Source organism: Canis lupus, chromosome 14 (assembly GCF_011100685.1).
Source record: "Canis lupus familiaris isolate Mischka breed German Shepherd chromosome 14, alternate assembly UU_Cfam_GSD_1.0, whole genome shotgun sequence".
Taxonomy (NCBI): domain Eukaryota; kingdom Metazoa; phylum Chordata; class Mammalia; order Carnivora; family Canidae; genus Canis; species Canis lupus.
The window spans coordinates 19,736,820-19,753,649 of NC_049235.1; positions in this window are offsets into that span (position 1 = coordinate 19,736,820).

Below are 16,830 nucleotides of genomic sequence, written 5' to 3' on the forward strand. Positions count from 1 at the left end.
CTATGCATATCTTAATGTATATTCTATATAGGTAGGCATTGTGGAGCTATGGCCATACTGTGAGTAGTAAATGAGGGACAAAGAATGATGCAGAAGTGTGGGTTTTGGAGACAGATTCATCTAAGATCAAATTTCAAGTCAGGAACTCACTAGCTTGGGTGTATAAACTTTTCTGAGCTCTGGTTTCCTCTTCTACAAAATGAGACTGACCTTATGGAATTTTTGTAAGCATATGTACGTATCTAAAGCCTCTGGTATACCATACCAGCACAATCAATGATATAACAAAACTAGCAGTGGAAGGAAGTGGCAATAGTAGATTTAGTAGAGTCACAGCAGAAGTACAAGAGTAGTTATTGCTATCAGTACTGCCACCACTATGATAACTACTACTACCACTACTGGAAATAATTATGTAAGAAGACAAGAACTCTTTAGCTTTAAAGCTCTATATGACTACTACGACCTAAAAACAAACTAAAGGGTAAGAGTAGTTTATAAAGAGCCCCAAAACAGGGTGAGGGCCTCAGTGGCTCAGTCAGTTACACATCCAACTCTAGATTTTGGCTCAGGTCATGATCTTGGGGTCCTGGGATTGAGCTCTATGTCAGGCTCCCCATTCAGCAGGGAGTCTACTTGTCTTGCTTTCCCTCTGCCCCCCCATCACCCTCACTTGTATGCACTCATTTGTGCACATGTACTCTCTGTTTCAAATGAATAAATATTTTTTAAAAAGCCCCAAAATATTCACTTTCACCAAATTTCACTAAATTTTGCATTATTATCAATATTGCCCTAGAGATATATGGGAAGCAAATTTTCCCTTCTCTTCTAGGTTCTTTGCCTGGCCTAATAATTAATTTTTTATAAAACAGATTAATGAGAGAAAAGCCAATTTAATTACCTATGTACATGTGCCCCACAAAGACATGAGAGGCTCCTGACAGTCAGTCAATTGAGGTCCATATGGCATCTTGAGTGAAACAGAAGGGGGTAGTCGTCTGGGGCTTCCAATTTATAGGAAGATGGGAAGAGTAAATGTTTGGTAAACAAATGTTTGCTATGCCAAGGGAAGAGTCTTTCTTATGTTAAAAAAAAAAAAAAGTTATTTCTGGTAGTAGCTCTCTTCCTGATATAGTCTCCTCATCTAAATTCTTTTAGGCAGTTAATGGGGAGATAAAAAAACTCTTCTTGAGTCTCTTGGGCCTTGATCATCCTCAGCTCAAAATAATCCACATACCAAAGTGGCACATTCTAGGATGAACTGCCCTGAACCCCATCACTTAACAAAGGATGTGGATAATGGTGCCACCCACTGGTAGGACAATTTGTTCATGGTAGAACTTTGATTTTTGTTTTGCTTATACTGTGAAGCCCAAGTCCCCTAATTCACATTGTGAAGAATTCCTTTTTATACCTGAGTAGTCCTCATGACAGAGATAACAAAGACTTTAAAAGTATTTACTCCTTCTATCCATACTGGGAAGTATCTCTGGGTGGCACAATTGGTTAAGCATCCGACTCTTGGCTTAGGCTCAGGTTGTGATCTTGGGGATGTGGAATCAAGCCCTGCATCAAGCTCTGTGCTCAGTGCAGAGTTTGCTTGGGATTTTCTCTCCCTCTCTGGCTTGTGCTCTCTCTTTTCTATCTCTAAAATAAATAAATCTTAAAAAAATAAAGAATAACCCTCCATATAATGTGTAATATCTACACAGCCAGCTGATAGAAAAAGAAGTTAAATAATCCTTATGTTTTAGAAGAGTAAACTTCCCTAATCTTTTCCCAGAATAACTCGCAACTCCATGCACCCATTTCTCTGCTCAGTCCTGGGAAAGTTCTAGCTCTTTGTTCTTTCTAGATTTTGAACCAACATAAGCTTCTGAGAAACTTATAAAGACTCATTTGATTTTAATCATGGAAACAGACACTTCTTTTCCTTTAGGACCCCAGCAGATGACACTGCATCAAAATTGTCTTATATATATGATTGCAAGGACTTTCCCCAATTCTTCTGCTTCTGTACCTGGAAATTCCCTTTTCTAGCTATACTCAGCAAAACAGCAACATTTAAAATGTCTTGGGCATGCAGTGTTCCACATAGGAGAAAAATCTCATAAGGAAACATAGCTTGTGTCCTTTCTTTCCTTCCTGAACTATTCTACTCATATTGAGTGCCACATCCTGTCCTCCAACTATATGCACATACCTGGGACACACAGGATCCATCTACGCAAGTGTCTTGCTGGCTGTACACTTCTTGGCAGTGCCCTGTCAAAGATTCTTGTTCCCGTCTCCTATCCTGAGACATTTTGGGGCCAGGCTATATAATTTAATAAAATATTTTATACTAAGGTGGTAAAGATTTATACTTATTTAATTGATTCAAAAACAGTTGTTGTTTGGAGGCTGAGGGTATAGAGAAAGGAGCATTGGATCAAATTAAAGAAGGCTATAATTCTAGCCTCCTCTTCTTGAAGACTTGGAGGGGGAAATGTGGCAAGGAACACAGACTTTTTCCACATTGAGGAAAAGCCAAAGAATTCTAGGCATTTAAAGCATAAGCAAAGTAGAATGCATGTTAAATGTATACAACACAGTTGGAGCTTCATTTTGTGGTCACAGGCGAATAGCTGAAGGCTTGGTTGAGAAGAGTTTATCACCAAGAGTTATAATCTAGGGAAGGTATCCAGGAGTGGAGTACAAAATGAGTTGTATTTAGGAGCATGGAAGTAGGAAGACAAGTTAGCTTTGCCTCTGCCCTCTCCACCTGGTTCAAAGATAGCATGGAACCCTGAACAGATTGGTGGTTATGGAGTACAGCAGAAATGAGTGTGATATAGGCATCTCTCTGAATCTGTGTTCTTCCGGTATTTGCTACTCCTACTATCTCTGTTTCCCGCACTTATTTTTGCTTGGTCTGCCTCAGAAACAGGTAGACCTCAAAAGTATTGCCAAGCAGGCCCAGGAGACACATGGGAAATGTGAAGATCTCAGCTCCAACAGAGAAGCTTTTTTTTTTTTTTTTTTTTTTTTTTTTTTTTACTATTTACCAATTTCTGCTCACAGTGACATAATTGGATCATAATGAACAAAAGGACAAAATGGTAAGTGAAAGACCTAAGCAATTATTTGAGCCATTGTCCTCAAAGTACAGAGGAGGTAACTGAGTCACTGAGATATAGAAAGCCTTGTCCAAAGTCACACAATGCAAAGAACAAGAAGCCTAAGCCTCCTGGCTTCCCTTGAGGGCCATTTTCAGGCTTCCACCCAGAGCTTCTTCCTGCCAGCAAGTTGCACTTTTCCAGTGACAAAAGTTTCTAACGTCCTTTTGGGACAGAGATTCTCACCTTCAGATAAGGGAAGGAGGAACTCAAGGGTATCAAGCGGTAGTCCATCAGTGTCTCAGTTACTACACAGATTTTTCTGATAACGTGAAGTTCCTGCAATTCCTGGATATCCTATGCTAAAATCATGTCATAATCATTTCAATATTGAAAGCCACTAACAAAAAAAAAAAAAAGAAAGAAAGAAAGAAAGAAAGAAAGAAAGAAAGAAAGAAAGAAAGAAAGCAAGCCACTAACCTTTAGGCTGTATCTGTCAAAACTTCCTCTACGTAGATATCCGTGGTTAGGGATGGTTGAGGTCACAGACAGCCTCAGTTTGTTCTCCACCCTAGGAAACAGGAGCCTGTTCTCCAAACTTTTATTCAGGTTGGTTCCTAATTCCACCACCAAAAATGAGGATTTTTGAAAAATATCCCTTCTCTTTTTAGTGAGTGTGAAAACTTAAGGAGTTTTATTTGGCTGCTAGTTTTACTTTCCACCCTCTGCAGAGAGAAGAGCATGAAGCATATAAAGAAGTATGAAGGGCATCATAGGAGATCTCACTTACTCAAACAGTGTTTGCTAGTTCAAGGGTGGCCACTTCTGCTTAAATGCTTTCAGAAGTATTCACACATATTGATCCAAGAAATAAAAAATCACAAGTGACATCTAGATAACTGGTTTTTAAAAAGTGGTTTGGCTTGAAAACTTTCAATCTGGACAGGAAATTATACAGCAGTAGAGTAAAATATCACTGAGAAGGGACTGAGTTTGCTCTGGGTCTGGTCTTTGCTGGTAGAGTAGCCGCCTAGTGGGCATGTGGCCTTGCCAAGTTGCAGTTCCCCATCAGAAAATGAGAAAACTAAACCTACTCTCACAACCTTCTGAGATAGTCAGTATATGTTACAGACAAGAACATTTAACTCTCAGAAAGTTCCAAGAACTGCAAAGTTCACAAAGCTAGTAAAAAACGGGGGGGGGGGGGGGGGGGAGGGCAAAATTCAAAATTCAGTTCAGCTCACCATCAAGGTTAACATTCTGTACTAATGATTTTCAACCTGTGCTCTGTGGTCACCTGCAAGGTATTGGGGTGGAGATGGAAATGGCAAATGAGTAGGGATCTAGAACCTTCCACTCTAGCTTCAGCAAGAACAGCTCTATACAACGATCATTTGTATATATTGACATTTCATACATAGCTTGGTTTAAGAAATTATTTTTTTGCTAAAAAAAAAAAAACATTGAAAAAGTCTTCTATATTACACTTCCTTCCAACATATGCCCTTAGTTTCTCAAGCAGTGCCACTCCAATAAAATTTTTAGTGATAACAGAAATATTCTGTATCTGCCTTGTTCAGTACAATAGCCAGTAGCCATTTGGGGCTCTAGTGCACTTACAATGGGGATAGTGTTAAAAGCAAATGAATTTTTAATTCTATTAAATTTTAATTAATTTAAATTTAAATAGCCACATGTGGCCACTGGCTACCATATCAGATAGTACAGTAATCTACAGCAATAGATGAGGAGGGAAGGCCCTAGGGTTAACAAAAATTGAGCTATGATAATGACAAAACTTTCATTTAAGCTTAAACACCATTTGGCAAGAGTAGTGAGAAGCTGAAGAGCTTTCACTCAAAAAGAAAGAAAAAAAGAGAAAGAAAGAAAAAGAAAGAAAGAAAGAAAAAGAAAGAAAGAAAGAAGAAAGAAAGAAAGAAAGAAAGAAAGAAAGAAAGAAAGAAAGAAAGAAAGAAAGAAAGAATCAGATCCTGTGGCTTCTATTATTGTTTGTTGTTGTAGTTTTTTCCTAGAGCTGATTAAATGGCTGTTCTCATCTTTATAATATGCAGGCGAAAGAGTTACAGTTGACGATATCTGTGTTCTCTGCGTAGCTATTTACCTGCACTGAAACAGAAGCTCTGCTTGTCTTCATAAGTTATTTTACATTCATCTTGGTATTTACAAACAGGTGATTTTCTAATGTAGCAATTTTTCCTGTCAATAGGATAATTGAAAGATGAATTGCAATTTGTTTCCTCTCACATACTTTTAAAGCAGACCACCGTCTTCTCCTGGGCTCTGTTCCTCTCCCATCTCTGCTGGTGAAAGCCTGGGCACCTGCCAGTCAATTGACCCCCCCCCACCTCCAAAGGGAAAGAGGCCTGGGGCAAGGAGACAGACCAGAGAGAAGTCCTCCCTTCGAGTCACAGCTCACAGAAGTGAGAAAGTATTCAAGTCAAATGTCTATCTCTAATGGATTATGTTACAGCTGTCTTCTTTCTCAGTGACTGAATAAACACAAAATCAGAGTTCATTTTTTCACCTGATTCTAGAGAAACCAGTGCATTCATAGTTCAATTCTTTCCGCATAGGTGTAGCCTTCCCCACCCCCCTTCATATCTCAGTGAATCAGGAATCAGGCCACCTGACAGCAGAGGCTGCAGCAATCATTCCTCATATTGTCATATGATGAATGTCTGAACAATGCTTCGTTTAAACAAAATCTGAGTCTCACAGCTTCAAAATGCCAGTACCTTTTCCCCAAGCAATTCCACAGTGGGTCTGCATTAATTCATTCAGACATACTAGAGTTAGACATTAAAATAAAAATATTCTGAACCAGATTATTCCTCTCCGTTGGAATAGAAATAGGTCAATTGCTCAAACCTGGAAGATAGAATGTAGAACCCAGACAGAAATAACACTTTGTAAGGTAGAGTTCTTTAAGGATATTGCTTGCCTACTTTTACCCACCAGAATCTTGACTGAAATCATTAGGCAAGGTCAACCAAAGGGAAAGTAGTCTCATTAGTTAAAGCCTTTGAAATGGCCTTGAACCACGACCCCCTTGGCCAAGGCTATAAAGAAAAGAGCTTCTAGTCAATTATTTACACACATAGACATGATTAACACACATATAAAATCAACTGGAGAGCCAGCCCAGCGTGAAAGGAGTTGAAAACCAGAGCCTCCCCACTTAATCTAAGCCCTCAAAGCAAAAGTCACACTCAGAGAAATGAATTCTCTGGAGTACAAGGCTTGCCTCCTCCAGCAAGCCTTCCCTAACTGATCTAGTCCAAACTGGGTTTGTATTGCTTTCCTTCTTGTTGCCACACCTTATTCACTTAGCAGTTTTCCAATGCTTTAAAACAAAGACTACTTCTCTTCAAGACTAACATCTTTGAGAGTTGGGTCTGCATCAAATATTCTTATACGTGCCAGCCCAGTGCCCAAAACCATTTGACAAAAGTAAGTAGTAGAGAGTATTTTCTAGGTATGCTGTGGTTAATTAACAAGCAATCTTTTTCCATTTCCATTTCTCTAAACCATAAGCAATTTAACTATGTTTTTCCACTCTTATTTGCATATCTACTTACAATGTCATCGTGTTTTACATATATATGTTCATTTTGCTTACACAAAATGAAGCTATTTTTCTGCAATCACCGGAATACTGTTAACATCCAGAGCCTAGAGTTTCCCATCTGGTAGCAAATCCCACAACAAAGAGCCTTTTTGGAAGCTTGGTTAATCCTCTAAAGAGATGTATTTCACAACTCAACTTTTATCTGATGTCAACAGAAACATATTTTTGCAGAATGTGGCTCATGTGCAAGTATGCTGAATTCCTAGTTTAAAATACAGAGAAATGGAAGGGGTTGTGGGTAAATTTGAAAAGGGAGAGTAGTCTCATTAGTTAAAACCTCTGAAATGGCCTTGAGCCATGACCTCCTTTGCCAAGGCTATAAAGAAAAGAGTTTCCAGTCAATTAATGAGGCCAACATTTTTCAAGCCCTTTCTCTGGGGAAGACCTCCTGCTGGAAGGTCAATGAAAGGAGTTCATTTGGAAAAGATCAACAAAAACCAATAGAAGAATAGAAGCAAGAAGAATTCCTTCTTTTTTCCTAGATCACTATTTCATTCTTTCTGCCTTTTCCTCAACTCTCTACCTACCTTCCCAATCTCTCACTCTCAACTGAACTAACTTCTCATTTCATTCAGGTGGAAAAAATAACAGGAAATGAGAATCAAATTTCCACAAGCACTAACACCGCCACCTTTTTATCACCATCTACCAAGATACTGGCATCTGGGCCCATCTACTCTGACTTTCTTCCCATTACAGTGGATAAATGGTCCTATCTAAGACCAGCCCCCTCTTACCTGTTGACGACACCACTACTGTAGTTGTCCTCTTTCTCATATGTGACATCATGGTTTCTGTCTCTACTGGGTCAGTGCATCATCACGAAACGCCCACTCACATCTCTTCTTGCCACTTTCTGAGTTCTCTGCCTCTCCATATCCTACGACATTAGAAAAATTTGTCTGTATTTGCTGCCTCCAATTCTTCTCCTCTCATTCATCTCACTCCTGTCATGCTTTTGAACCCATGAATCCACCAGTGGTGGAGTCTCCAGTGATCAGATCATTGCTGATCCAAAGGCAAATTCTTAGTCTGCAACATTGGCATAGTTGGATAATACCTTCCTTCCTGAAACATCCTATTCATTTAGCTCTGACTTTTGGGTTTCCTTCCCTCTCACTGGTTGCTCCTCCAGTCTCATGTGCTAGTTTCTCATCTCTGCAACATCAAGTATCCCCAGGGGTCAGTTCTTAAACCTCTTCCCTTTTCTGGTCTCACTCCATATTAAGGAATTTAAGGTGTCTTAATTTAAGGTGGCAATTTCCAATATATACATTTCCCTCTGTATATTAGACTCATATATTCATTTACTTACAACATGCCTCCATGTATATATCCAATAGTGTTTCAAACCCAACAAATCCAAAACCAAATTATTGATTTTATTCTCAAACTTACTCATCTCACTGTCATTGTCCAGTAAATGGCAAATCTGTTATTCTAGTTACTCAGGCCAAAAGGTAAGTGTATAAGCTCCTTGGGGGCAGGGTCTTTGTACAGTTTACCTTGCACATCTACAACAGTGCCTGGCATATAGAGGGGAACTGACAAATGCATGCAGAGTGAGGTACTGCTATAGAGTTATACATAAAGGACATTGAAAAGGGTCACTAATCCCAAATTTAAGATGGGGGTGGGGGCAATTCTTCATTAATTACTTCATGAGAAAAAATTTTAATTTGGTTTTGAAGGATTAGTAAGAATTCGACAGAAAAATAACAGGGAAACATTCTTAGCAGAGGGAACAGCATAAGCAAATATAAAAAGATGTGGAAATGTGTGTTATGTTTACAGAACCAGAACTATGTCAGTGAGGTGCAGGGTAAATGATGAAGCACAGTGGGAGATGATCCTGGCAGAGTAGTTTAAGGCTGGATCTTGTAGATTCTTGTTAAGAAGCTTGGAATTTATTTTATGGACAAAAGAAAGCTGTAAACACAATGATGGAGATACAGTATATGATTAATAAATGTGTCCGGGAAAACAAAAGCAAAATCAATATGGGTGACAGACTGGGAAGGTCAAGGGGAAAGTATGGAAGTATGGGAATCCGTGGCACTAGTTCGGTAGAGAGCATGTGCTAAACTGTGGTACTAAGAATGGCCAGTAGAGGGAAGCTATAGGAGGGGCTGTAGAAACAGAATTGTTGATGGCAAGTAGGTGAAGAAGCATCAACAGAAGCACAAAAGGTTACTAACCTCCAGATTTCTTCTCTGACACCCTGAAGTTTTTTAAAACAACTGGAAGAAGTACATCGCAAGCTCCTGGCAGTCTCAGATACTGTGAGACAGATGAGGAAGAGGCCACCTATAGGCAGGGACAGGCTGCAGACATTTGAGTAGAAGCATGTTCACAACATTTACATTCATCTCCTCTGCCCAGTGATCCCATGTGGTCATCAAATAGCCATTTTCCCATCATCCTGGCATTACTTTTAGGTGGGATTCCACCACAGAGGACTTAGTTGAAGATAGTATAAGCATTATGCCAAAGGTTGGAGGTGAGAGAAAACTTCATTATTACTAAATTTTCTCTGTAATCAGCCTGTCTTTCAAGAAAGAAAAGAAAACTCACTATCTCCCCTCTTGCACCGCATGCATCAATTCTGCCCTGAACCTCCAATTCTTGCTTGTCCTATTAGTTTTGTATTCAGCTATATTATGGTTTAAAGAGATTTGGAGGCAGAAGCTAGTTGGAAAACAGCATCATTCATAAAACTATCAGTATTGAGAAAAATGTGTTGAGTTTCAAACTACACATTTATAAGTAAACTTCAGTATTTCATCCATTAACACAGGAAATAGGAATTCTTGTTCTGTTCTTTGTGATTTGTATTTCCACTTCTCTGTCAATTATTCATTATTACACAGCTTCTAAGAGGGCATGAAGTTAACAATAAAAATTACATTAATAATAGAGCGAGTTATTAAAATTTAGTTTAATAGCCACTATATTTGTGATGATAATTATAGTTATGACTAACTGTGATTATAGTAGTCATTGTAATCATAATAACCTCGAGGATAGTTTAATGCTAATTACTCCATCATAAAGAAATGAGAATATAGAACTCTAAGTGAATATACTTATGATTGTAATGCAAAAGAATGTATATGGATATTAGTTACTAGATATTAGCCTTCTCCAGGAAACTGGAGCAAAGAAAAATTTTGGTGAATCCAGACTTGGTTCAGATCTGCTTTAGGTCTCCTGAGGAAAAAATCATTCTTGAAACTAAATATATTAACACTGAGACTGATTTGAGATTTCGGGAATGTCTTGATGAGATATTGAAACCTTCTTTAATTTCAAGTGGGCTAGAGAAAGGACCATAATTCTTTAAGTCCACTAATGAAATAAACTGCCCCTCCATCAAGATCATATAAAACTACCTACAAATGCAACTTCCTGGAGGGCATTTCTATTGAAAAGACTCCTAAAGCACTCTCCTCTTTTCATGTCTATTCCTACAAGCTCTAGGGAACTTGTCAGTCTTATGAGGACAATGAAATATATGTGCTTAATAATTATGGAGATGGATAGGTGAGATTTTGCAATTCATAAATCTTATTATAAAAAGTCAGCATACTTGTCCAGTGATTATTTGTCTTGAACTCTCACCTTACTCTTCCTTCTGTCCCAGAAAGATACCATTTTGTAAAAATTCTATGAATAGCATGAGAAAGCTGATAACTTGGGGTGAATTAGCTCACCATTAGGCATCCAAGGTGGAAGAGGACAGACTGAGCCAACATGATCTTTCTTAGATAGAAGAAAATGTCAAGTACCATGTTTTTAAAGTAAACACAAGACATATTCATTTTCACACATATTTGCTGCAGATGGAAATTTCATTTCATGATGGCTGGTTGTGGACCCTGGCCAAGGGCTTGTAAATACCAAGAAGACATTATTGTATATGATGGCCTCACTAATAAAGCAGCCACACAGAGACCCCAAGAACACCACCAGAGCTGGCTTCTAGTGAAATATTTGACAATAATGATGACATCAAGTATTGCCATTTGAACCAACATACATTGTTATGGAACCATAATAAGAACTTTGCATAATCATTTTCAAGGAAATAAGAATAAGAGCAATTCTTAATAGTTAGAAGAGTCCTATGGGAGAAGGGAGAGAAGGAATAGAAGATTTAGTGCTGATTTTCAAAGGTATGAAGTTAAGTAAGTTTCAGTTACATCATGAGTGATGAGTATGAGAAATCTTGAATCGATTCTCAATCTTTAGTGAATATCCCAGCCAAGAATTTTCCAAAGCTTCATTGGCTATCGACACTCAGAAGGCTTCTTAAGCCTCAGAGGCCCTCTCACCAGTAGAGGATGCTGTTCTTCCATACAAAGCAAGCCCCCCCATTCTTCATCCCAATTCCATCTGGAAAACCTTCCACACAGGAAGAGATTCCTAGCCTGCCATTTTGTAACTGTGGTTTTGCACTTCAAACAAAGAGAAGAGAATCTTTCACTCTGCTAAAGTTAATTTAAATATTTTAGCGGTGATTTCTATATCTGTCATTCGTAAGAAAATGAAAATAATGGAGGGAAGTGGAAATGAAGTAAATGCGGCTGCCTAAAATATAAATATCAGCCACTGTTTTCTCTTCTGTGAATTTCTAGCTCCCATTAGTGAATCTGAAAACAATGCATCTCAATGAAGGGAGGGTGCTTCTTGACTTGATCAGAACTTTTCCTCTGGTGAATAATGAGGCCAAAGTAAAGACTAGGGGCTGAGAACAAATGGAAACAAGACAGTCATTCAAATTAACAACAACAATAATAATAAAAAGCTGAAGGGGAAAATCTATCTCCAAGGGAAAATGAAAAAAAAGAAAAAGGAGATGGAATGTGCCAGGAGGGAAGCAGAGATAGAACATAAAGCCTAAGAAAATGAGTATAATAAAAAGGAAAATAAGGAAAGGACTCGTTCCGCCGAAAAGAAGTGCTTGTAAAAATACAAGCAGGATAAAATTATACAGGGACCCTTTCTCACCCAGTAAGTAGCCTTTCAGTCATTTGACAAGCTTTTCTTGAGCGCCTTGCACTTACAGAGAGCACTAGAAGTACAGGCACAGAGCTGAATGGCACCAGGTCCGTTTTCCAGGAATCTTCATATCTAAGAGCAGAAATACACCATATGGAAATTATAATGTAGAGAAGAAAGTAATAAATGTTGTGACAGAAATGGGTATCAAGTATTACACATGACAAGAAGAAGGGGAGTTGTACCTGTGTTGATGGATATATCAAGGAAGACCTCATAAGAGGGACAGATTTTCAGTTTGACCCTTAAAGGATGAGTAGGATTTCAATAAAAGGATTTGGGCATTCTTCATAGAAAGAAGAAATGACATGATTAAAGGTTCAGAGTTGGGAAAATAATTTGTTTTTACTGTGAGTGCTTGAGGAGAGAAGGAGTAGGATGTCTGACTGGTGAGAGGCTCTTAGAAACCAAATCATGGAGGCCTTGGAAAGTCAGGCTAAGAGGTGTAGACTTTGTTTTACAAACAAAAGTTCTTAAATCTGGGTTTGTGCATAACTTTTAAGGAGGCCCACAAAACTCCATTTGTATCACGCTGTTTGTGCTTTTTGTGTGTATGAAGAGAGGCATTAGTTTTCTTGGTGTTTTGGTGTTTGTTTGTTTGTTTGTTTGTTAAATCGGATTCTCAAGTGAATCCATAGCTCAAAACAACTGAGAACATAGAGAAGACATCTCTATTAGGGTATCTGCCCAGCTTACAAAGTCTTCTCTTTTTCTGGATACTGACCTTGACATACAAGGATATGGCCTCTAGTGGCCAGAGCTATATAATCTGACCTTGCCACAATGGTCACAGTTGAAGGAAGCTAGGCAAACAACTGATCCAGGCTGACACAATCAGATCGGAAGAGTATACAGATGTGAACTGAGAAAACCAGAGGCAGGGGTATGGGAATTAGAACTCTAGACAAAATATTCATGAATTCCTTATTTTCAGGTATCTATCACTACTTTGATTTCTGCTTTTCATGGCACTAAATTGTTCAAATTTTTCTTGAATTCTGTGAGATAAACCTCAGTATCCTTACAATACCCTTTTTTGTCTTTTTTTTGATTGGCTAGCCAGAGTTGATTTCATTCATTGTAACTGAAAGAACCTTGATATAGAAACTGTATTTCAAACACTGAAATGAGGCAGTGCGAAAGTCTTGAAATGTTTGCACAGAAACATGACGTTATCTAAAATTTATTTCAGAAACATCAGAGTTGTCTTTACATTTTTTTCTCTATCTCTAGTCTTCGACATTAAATCAAAATTTATCCATTTTATCTGCCCAGGATGTCTAGTATCCATTCCCACTGAAGCCATTCCCACTGAAGCCATTCAGGTCTTAATCGTTCTTCTCATGACCACTGAAATGAGCTAACTTCAGCCTCTAATCCATTCCTCACATGGCTGACAAGCATCATTTGCAACTTGTATAAGATCATATGCATCAGCTCAAAACTCATAGCGCACACATTTCTAGTGAAAAAATCTAAACTCTCCAGTCCAGCATTCAAAGCTTTTCAGAGTCTGACCACAATCTACCTTTCCAACATTATCAATCACAGATAATACACTCAAAGTGACCAGACTCCATTTCAGATCATGTCTTGGACTCCAGGTCTTTACACACATTGCCCTCTTTGTTTGAAATGATATATTTTTTTTCTTTTTACTCTGATCATTCAACATAGGTATCATCTGTTGTCCTTCCCTGCTCTATCCAGGCAAAACTGCTCTCTCCATCCTGTTTTCTTGCAGCAGAGCCTTCTATTACATTTCAACACAGTATAGCTATTTGCTCACCTCTACTTCCCTTCTATTCTATAAGCTACTCAAGATTATGTCTTATTTCTTTATCTTAATATTTAGGACCTAACACAGTGCCTTCCAAAAGTGGATACTTGGTAAATATTTAATTAATATGCAGAGGATTTGGTGAATGTAAGAATTACTGAAAACAATAAAGAAGACATTGGGTGAGAGGTATAGAGAGGACCTGGTATGTAACATGGTTAATCTCAAAACATTCCAAGAAGGAGGATTTGGTCAACAGTATCCAAGACTGGACAGAAGTGAAGAAAAAAAAGAAAGAAAGAAAGAAAAGGAAGAAAGAAAGAAGAAAGAAAGAAAGAAAGAAAGAAAGAAAGAAAGAAAGAAAGAAAGAAAGAAAGAAAGAAGAAAGAAAGAAAGAAAAAGAATCAAGGGTGGGGAAACCTCATTGAATTCAATAATGATGCAATTGTTATGATATATTCATAATGTGAAGAAGAGTGGCTAGAGAGGTTAAAATGCTGCTATGTGAGGAGGAGGGAATGAAGCAGAAGACAGAGAAACAGTTTACTTCTTTGGGTAGTAGGAAAATGAGATGAGGTTGACCGCAAGGAACAGTCTAGTCCAGTAAGGCAAGAAGTGAAATCAGAATGGTCCTACAGAAGAAGGCGGAAGTTGGAGGGGTTAGAATTGTCAAGAAAGAGAAATAGGAAATGGGTCTGGATAGAACGATTATTTTGGAAGAAAAATGAGATTTCTTAAATCCAAGAAAAGAATAAATAGAAAGAACTGCAGTCCCCAGTGTTATTCATTTTCACTCAGCAGTACAAAGAGTATTTCCGTTGCTTCTATCAAGAACTCTCCCCCAAGCAAAGTTCATCCAATATAGAGTCAAGACAAAGGTAGAATAACTATAATTTTGTAAAGGGGAGACGTTAAGGACATAAAGACAGCAAAGATCACTTGAATTGTATCCGTTTCACGTCAAGGGCACCCTTATAATCACATTTAGTTACACATGGATGGGCTGTGGAAACAGCTGGGTGGACCTTAATTTAATTTAACTAATTGATTTATTGGTTTCATTAATTGCTGTCAAAGGATACAAATACTGTCCCCAAGGGCCACAGTTTAGTTGGTCATCACTACAGATTCTAGAAAAGTAATTGGATTTCTTAGTTTAGCCCTCGAGGTGAGCTATCAAAGAGCTAGCAGGATTTAACAGTCTAGTGCCATGGAAAATAAAGACAGAGAACTACCTATTGATATAAACAGTCCCTCCCTCCTTATTCTCCTCAGTGGCAAGGTCTTTTTCAATTAGTCTTTTTAAATTCCTTTTTATCAGAGTAAATTTCCTTCATTTCTTCTCCAAGCACTCTCTCTACCATCTTTTTCTTTGGATTTAGTCTTTCATTTTTAACCTTGGCTTTTCTCTAATTATCTGAGGTGCCATCAAATCTTCTTTATACATAAACGGGATATGAATCAATAAATAATTGATAAAATTGTGAACTCCGGTTTTCCTTGCTGCATTGCAGTCTTTGGACATAATGCTAAAGCCTAGAACCCTGAGTTATAGATGTTTCTCTTTCTTTCTTAAGTAAAATTAACACCTATCCAATTTTTTTAAAGAAAAATATCAAGTATTGGGAAGAAAAAATAACTTAGACTCCCAGATTTCCTACCTGTGGATCTTTTCCCCTATGTATATAGATATGCCTGAATCTCAAGGAGAAAGAGCTCTAACTAAAGCCTTCTTCAATGGCTGCTTTGCTTTGTGACACACCGAGGTGGAAGCAGCACTTTTAACCCTAAAACAAAATCAGAGAGAAAAATGTTGTCTTCCTTCCTTTCATCCTCCCTCCCTCCCTTCCTTCCCTACCCAAATTTGGCATGCCTAGAACCTGTGTCAGTGCCCACTAAAAATTAGCCACGCCAGACACAGTAGCTAATGCACCTGGGATAACATAAGCATCTCTGGATGGGGAAATGTAATGCCAGGCAAAACAGAGGCTGTGGTGTACAGAAGTGTAGCAGCTTCAAGGGAAGTTGCGTATCCCTGCACACATACGAAAAATCCCTTTGAGATACTTTTCAAATATTTGGTAGAAGAATGAACATACTGAACTGCTCGAATCCAGTATCACTCATATAAATAAAATGAACCTATGAAATTTGAGCCATGACCACTGATATGACCTCATTCATCTGCAAAGTGTTATAGAGCCCAGGGAATGTCAGGTGTTTAGATATTCTTAGATTTCAAGGGCCTAATATATTTGTGCCCAATTTAGTAATTGTGTTCTCCATTTGCCACACCCCTTCTGTAATTAATGGATTTGTTCACTACAAAACACATATTTCTTCCTAAATATTTGAGTTTTGGTTCCCAAATTAATTTGGGACTCCATTTCTTCTGAGAGCACATATGAAAATTATCTTACACTGGCAGGATGAATGGAACAATGTGCATTGTGATAAATGCAGGAATAAAAAGGCTGAAGACATAGGGATAATCTCAATATACCAATGTCAACTCAGAATCTAGAAAAAAGGTTTTATAAGAGAAACACACTGGGTGCCTGGGTGGCTCAGTGGTTGAGTGTCTACCTTTGGCTCAGATCATGATCCTGGGGTCCTGGGATTGAATTCCACATAGGGTTCCTATCAGGGAGCCTGCTTCTCCCTCTGCCTATGTCTCTGCCTCTCTCTCTCTCTGTGTGTCTCTCATGAATAAATAAATACGATCCTAAAAAAAAAAAAAAGAAACACTCTATGTTCTAAGGACTACTAGAAATAAGCATGCCTGGCTTAAATCTATAGTTTTCAATTCTCCTATTTAGTTTGTGGTTCAACACTGCCTCTCATGGCATTTTACAATTGAGTAATTTTATTATATATATATATATATATATATATATATATACACATATATATTAAAAATATTATATATATATATATATAAACACACACACATGCATACTCTGACACCATAGTGTTGTTATAATATTAGGGAACTACTGAAATACTAGAGTTCATTCTTTACAAAATAATAATACTGTTACTTTAACTGCTTGTAAAATACAATTTGCTTACTATAGTGACATTCATATTGAATTACAGCACAATTTTGCATTGTACAATTTCTTAAGACCCTCAATATGCCTTTAGCTCTATGACTATGATTTCATTTTAACTGTATACATAAAATGTAAATACAATGACTGCAGATCATATGTTCTATGTAGTGAATCAAATGATCT